The sequence below is a fragment of the Ctenopharyngodon idella genome, chromosome 21, assembly GCF_019924925.1.
Source record: "Ctenopharyngodon idella isolate HZGC_01 chromosome 21, HZGC01, whole genome shotgun sequence".
NCBI lineage: Eukaryota > Metazoa > Chordata > Actinopteri > Cypriniformes > Xenocyprididae > Ctenopharyngodon > Ctenopharyngodon idella.
Window position 1 is genome coordinate 25,783,704 of NC_067240.1, and position 6,354 is coordinate 25,790,057.

A 6,354-nucleotide genomic window follows, 5' to 3' on the forward strand; every position below is an offset into this window, starting at 1 on the left:
AAATCAGGGTCCCAGAGTCTGTAGGAAGAGAGGAGAGGCACACAATCCACGTTGCTTGAGGTCCAGTGTAAAGTTTCCACAGTCAGTGGTGGTTTGGGGTGCCATGTCATCTGCTGGTGTTGGTCCACTGTGTTTTCTGAGGTCCAAGGTCAATGCATACCAGGAAGTTTTAGAGCACTTCATGCTTCTTGCTGCTGACCAACTTTATGGAGATGCAGATTTCATTTTCCAACAGGACTTGGCATCTGCACACAGTGCCAAAGCTACCAGTACCTGGTTTAAGGACCATGGTATCCCTGTTTTTAATTGGCCAGCAAACTCGCCTGACCTTAACCCCATAGAAAATCTATGGGGTATTGTGAAGAGGAAGATGCAATATGCCAGACCCAACAATGCAGAAAAGCTGAAGGCCACTATCAGAGCAACCTGGGCTCTTATAACACCTGAGCAGTGCCACAGACTGATCGACTCCATGCAACGCCGCATTGCTGCAGTAATTCAGGCAAAAGGAGCCCCAACTAAGTATTGAGTGCTGTACATGCTCATACTTTTCATGTTCATACTTTTCAGTTGGCCAAGATTTCTAAAAATCCTTTCTTTGTATAGGTCTTAAGTAATATTCTAATTTTCTGAGATACTGAATTTGGGATTTTCCTTAGTTGTCAGTTATAATCATCAAAATTAAAAGAAATAAACATTTGAAATATATCAGTCTGTGTGTAATGAATGAATATAATATACAAGTTTCACTTTTTGAATGGAATTAGTGAAATAAATCAACTTTTTGATGATATTCTAATTATATGACCAGCACCTGTATATATATATATATATATATATAGGGTGAATTCAGGTTGATCGGGACGTGTTTTACAAGTCATCTCAATGGCAAAAGGTGTCCCAATCACCCTTAATTCACCCTATATAAGGAACACTTAACACTAATGCAATTCATGTCTAATAAGAGGTGGTTTTCCTATTTTCAATGACGTAATCTAAAGTAAGAACTATTTACAGATAATAAGTTGTTAGTAAAGCATATATTATCTAACTTGTTACATATGAGCTAGTTAAACATTAATAATTGTGTTATTACAATGACAATAAATGAAAAACTCACTATTTTTATATAGCCTATTAATATATTAACAGTGTAGAAACTACAATATATTAACTATTAATTAACTATAAACTAATAGTTTGCAAATGATTTGTAAGTACTTTATTACTGTATACTTATTAAAAAATGTTACCAAAATGTCTTGCATTAATGAAAAGTTACAATAATTTCGACAATATATTTTTGCAGTATACCATGTTACATTTTTGGTTTTATTATGCCTTTTTAAAAGCTTCATTATGTTATTTATTTATTTATTTATTTTATTTTTTTCTGTTTCTTTTGTATTCTGTTTTTAAAAAGTGAAAGGTTTTTTTTATTATTATTAAAATGACAACAGACAAATAGATGCACCTCATTTCTGTGAAAATCCATTTGAAATATTTTAAGTAAAATGAGTGAATACTAGTTAAAATTGTACTTTAGCACAGATTGTGGTGCTGAAAGATTAAAATGATGCACTGACAAATTTTTCAGCAGTCTTATGAATGTTAAGAGTGATTTCAGCAACAGCCCAGCATTAATCCAATATACATGCAAAGCTCTTGTGAAGTGCTGACTTTATTAGCAGGAGCTCTGGGCTATCAAAATATACAGTCCTGTGCAATGGAAAACTTTGTCTGTTATCTGTCTTAAAAACTTTTACTGTTTTTAAAGTAAACATGAAATCAAATTTGACCAAATTTACTATTTTAATTAGAAGTAATTTTTTTATAATTTTACATCAAAATGTATAGCTTACATCACTAAGTGTGCAGGCTATTGGGGCAAAAAAGATATTTAGCCATTGTTTTAACAAACTCACCTTCAGGACTAGCTTTGAAGGCAACTTTTTATGCTGCAGACAATTCCACTTGTTAAAATCAAGTTTTAATACATTTTTTGAGCTGAATATAAAATGTGTTTTTGCTACAATACTGATACTGTTTTAAGAGCTCATGAGTTGGTGATTTTTAAGATAATATCATCCCTAAGACAATATTTATGTTGTGAAATAAAGGTGCTACCACAGCAATTTTAGGCCCATTTCAGCTCAAATTCAAAGGAGTGTGCTCCTCCTTTGCTGGGATGTCAGTTGTTCACAGCCTCCACTTGGGAACTGGTGGCAGAAGTAGGTCAACGACGCCTCAACGTAACTACTCAACACAGCCTGCACAGGCTCTCAACTAAACTGTAACTAGATTATTCTCAAACGCAGTATTAGGATATAATAGAAATTAAGGATGTGCTCAAAGCTGATTATCTCATTTGGAAAGAAAATGATGCATTCTATGCCCCTAATGGGGTATTGTGATGGAAAAAAATATGTTTCAATACTTTTGCATTCTCTTGCAATTATATATTTGAGTCATTATATTGGGTCCCACTTTAGATTATGTGGCCTTAATTACTATATACTTACATCAAAAATAAGTACAATGTACTTATTGTGTTCATATTGTATTGCAAAACACTTTTGCAGCTATTGAGGTGGGATACGGGTAAGATTAGGCACAGGTTTGGTGGTATGGGTAGGTTTAAGGGTGGGTTAAGGTGTAAGGGATGGGTCAACAGTGTAATTATAAATGTAAGCAAGAGCAAGGCACCTAACTCTCAATCACTCTCCGGGCGCCACAGCAAAAATGGCTGCCAACTGCTCTGGGTGTGTGTGTCCACGTTTTGCAGTGTTCACTCCTAATGTGTGTTCACTAACTAGATGGGTTAAATGCAGAGGACAAATTCCAAGTGTGGGTTACCATACTCGGCCTTCACACGTCACTATTTGAAATCGCTTTTGAATCCACTCTCGTTTTTCACTTGCTATCACGCGTACTCTGCGTATAAGGAGCGGCGGTACTGACCACACATTTTACAAGATATTTGTGAATGATGCTTAGGATCTGTTGCGCGCCAAATCCTCTGCCATCGTCTTGTCAGTCATCTCTCCCAAAGTCCCTTTAAGTCATTTCACTCGGCGGCCATCTTTGAAACGCCTCTCGGGCATGCAAGTGCAGCTCCTATCTCTTTGAATGGGGAAACATCAAATTCTCCAAAGCTGTTTGCCAAGCTTTCGATTAAATTTCATATTTGAAATCACCAATGAAATCTGACAACAACTGTCTCATTATTTTTTTTTTCCAAATGCTCGAATCATGACAAAAAAAAAATGTTTTTTTAGGCTGGATCAAGCTCTTGTGCCTCGTTTCGGAGGCGCGCGTCTGACTGTTTCTATAGAAACCGGAGCTTCTAACGGCCGCTGCAGTGACGCGATGACTTTACCAGTCGGCGATTGGCTCTTATTTTGAAGGTGGGACTTATTCCGCCATATTGCGCGTTACACTTTCTCCCATTCAAAACAATACAAGTGACACGTCTTGTGTTATTCTATAGTCTTTGTCTCTCCTTGCTCTCGTCACGTGATCAGTGAAATCTGACTCCTGCTGCACTGAACAGTGACAGACCAGACGCTTTCAGTTTATAATTGTAGCATCTGTTGTCCAACTGATCTAAATGTTTTTTATTTAAAAGAAAAATGACAAAAAAAGCTGTGCCGCGGTGGGCAAGTAATGTGTAGTGGTGTGGCTGAACACAGTGTACTGCAGCAAGCCTAACCTTGTCCCTTTAGGGGCTCTGCAGAATGCCTTGTTCACATCCCTAATAGAAATTACTTAACTCTAGTCTATGGAAGCGCTACACTAGAATTATTTATCTAGGTTCCTGAAATTATCTAAATGATTTTATATTTTATTGATTTAACAACCGACTGTGTTAAAACATCCTTTAGCAATCTAGCCCTGTAGACACAAATCAAATTTGTCTGTTAATGGATTTTTATTCACAGGAAATCTATAAAGAACTCTAAAATCATGACCAATAAATTTTAAATCAAACTTAATCTGTCTGAGAAGCAGCCCCACTGAGTTATCCAATTCCACAATCTGTAGCCACTTGGAACTGAAACTGAGATGATATTCCTGGTGAAGTGTGTTATTTCTGCACCACTAGGAGCACAAAATGGAATTGCAAAAAATAATAATTGTTTGTGTCAGGCTGCTTGGGATGCTCAAACATGTAGAACAATGTTCATGACAGAGGGGAACTCAACCTATGAATACTGTACAGTATGTTTAAAAGGGCATAGTATTTTAAAAACAACAAAATCACATATCTTTAAATAAATATTTAACAACATATTTGGTTCCACTTTAATGTTAAGTTAGGTGTCAAACTAGTATTTACTAACATTTAAATTAATAATTTGATACAATGCACTTTTTGTGTGCATGCATGTTTTAACAGTATGCTTATCTTTAAAAAACACATGCATGTAATTACAACTCTAATTAATTTATGTTATTACATCTATAATTACACTGTTGACCCTTCCTGCCAAGTCCATGAACAAAACATAATTGTGACAGTTTGATTGTTAGGGATGGATTTTTTTTTATTTTTACTTTCATATATCCATTTTGATTTGCAGTATGTGTTGTAACCATCATTTTTTAGTGTCTTCACTGTCTGCTTTCAAATTATTTCTGCATAAAAGAAATAATTAGGTGAGATGCAAGAGGAACAAACATAGCCTTTGTCTTTAGATTGTTTTGCTTGCTTATTTTTTTGAGGGAAAAGCCTTGGCCTTCCTCCTTTTGATCATTTTTTTAACCACTTCAAAAGGTGGCTGGTAAAATGCCTGTCCATACTACATTTATTCTAAGACACAAAGGTGAGCTGAATCAATCAGGCCTTTTTTAATTAATTTCAGCATTTTTTTTTTTTTTTTTTGCTTCTACATGAGCCAAAACATTTCAATCATAATTATCTCTAAATGATAGAGGATCTCAGAGAAATGAAGGAGAATGATGTAGAAATTAACTTTTGTGGTTGGCGATTAAAGGGTTAGTTCATCCCAAAAATATCCCATAATTTACTCACCCTCAAGCCATCCTGTGTATATGACTTTCTTCTTTAGTCAAACACAATTTAATATAAAAAGTTATATTAAAAATATTCTGGCAGAAGCCAGAGATTCTCAACATCTCAAGTTATCAATATGGATATTATTCTTACAAAAACGCATTGCGTGTTTTTTTTTTTTTTTTGTATCTTTAGGTTTGGTCTTAAAAATGATAGTGTGAACACTAAGCGAACACTGTGAACTCGACTAAGTTGGCGAAACTCAAAATATTTGAGATAATCAGTTAAGAACCTCAAAGTTTACATAAGCAGAACTGGCAGACTTTTATTTTGTACATTTTAATTGCTGGAATATTGGAAATATTTGAGTAAGTAAACTCATACATTTAACTAAAAATGATCATGTTATCACAACTTAAATATTTTTAGTAGTGGAAACTTGACTAGCAAATTCAGTAAATGCTAACTTGTTAATTGGTATGACAATGCTTTGATAGCATTAGTATGTCATAGCAGTTGCTGAATGAATATGGCAATATAGAACATTTAACATATATCTGTTCTCAAACCAAGCTCATGCTCCACTCATCACCATGATGGTAACACCCCAAAAAAACCCAACATAACAGAAACTCTTCTAAATTAGCATAGCAAAACATAAAGCACTACTAAATCTCCCACTTAACATTAATCTTGCACAAAAAAAACATTATATAACACTTAATTTTAGCATTTACTCACTCTTTAGAGTGTCATGGCAAACAATGCTGGGAAATAGAAATTCCAGCACAGCTTCAGTTAAATTTAAGTTTGTCTAAATCAAAAGAAACAAGTTCATAAAACTCAAAACAATAAACAATTCAGATTACTTAATATGTGTCAGTTTTGTGAGCTCAACGTTCTAAATAAAAGTTAATAACTAATTTGTTTAATTTAAGTTTACCCTACTCAAATCAATTAATTATTTTGAGCATTAGGGTTTACAGTGAATCAGGACTAAAGGCTGATTTATACTTCTGCGTCGGACCTATGTCGGAGCCTCTGCGCCGTAGGCTGTGCATCTGTTTTCATTTATACTTGTGCATCGTTGTCCGTGTCTACGTGCATGCAGACCACTAGGAGGCAGTGTCCGTGGTCATGTTGAGGATCAAGGCAAAAGCCGAAGAAGAAGCAGCTTGTCATGTATGTTGTCAGAGAAGCTTACAAATAGAAGCGGCAAATAGGTAATGACTTTTGTTGCAGTTTGACTGAATGTGTCCCCTGAAACAGAATGTTTTTTCATTCATATGGAAGTTAAAAACGCTCACTCTTCTCCAATTGCTCCTCGCCAGTTTTTT

The 6,354-nt window shown here is 35.0% G+C and overlaps 1 long non-coding RNA gene across 1 annotated transcript in view; it reads right to left on the reverse strand.

The window, feature by feature from the left end:
• The window catches only part of LOC127504128 (uncharacterized), a 366,868-nt gene extending 366,146 nt beyond the window's left edge, over positions 1 to 722 (reverse strand). Inside the window, exon 1 of the long non-coding RNA XR_007927295.1 lies at positions 329 to 722. This is a non-coding gene — a long non-coding RNA (uncharacterized LOC127504128). The remainder of the gene's footprint in view (positions 1 to 328) is intronic.
• Between the last annotated feature and the right edge of the window lie 5,632 nt (positions 723 to 6,354).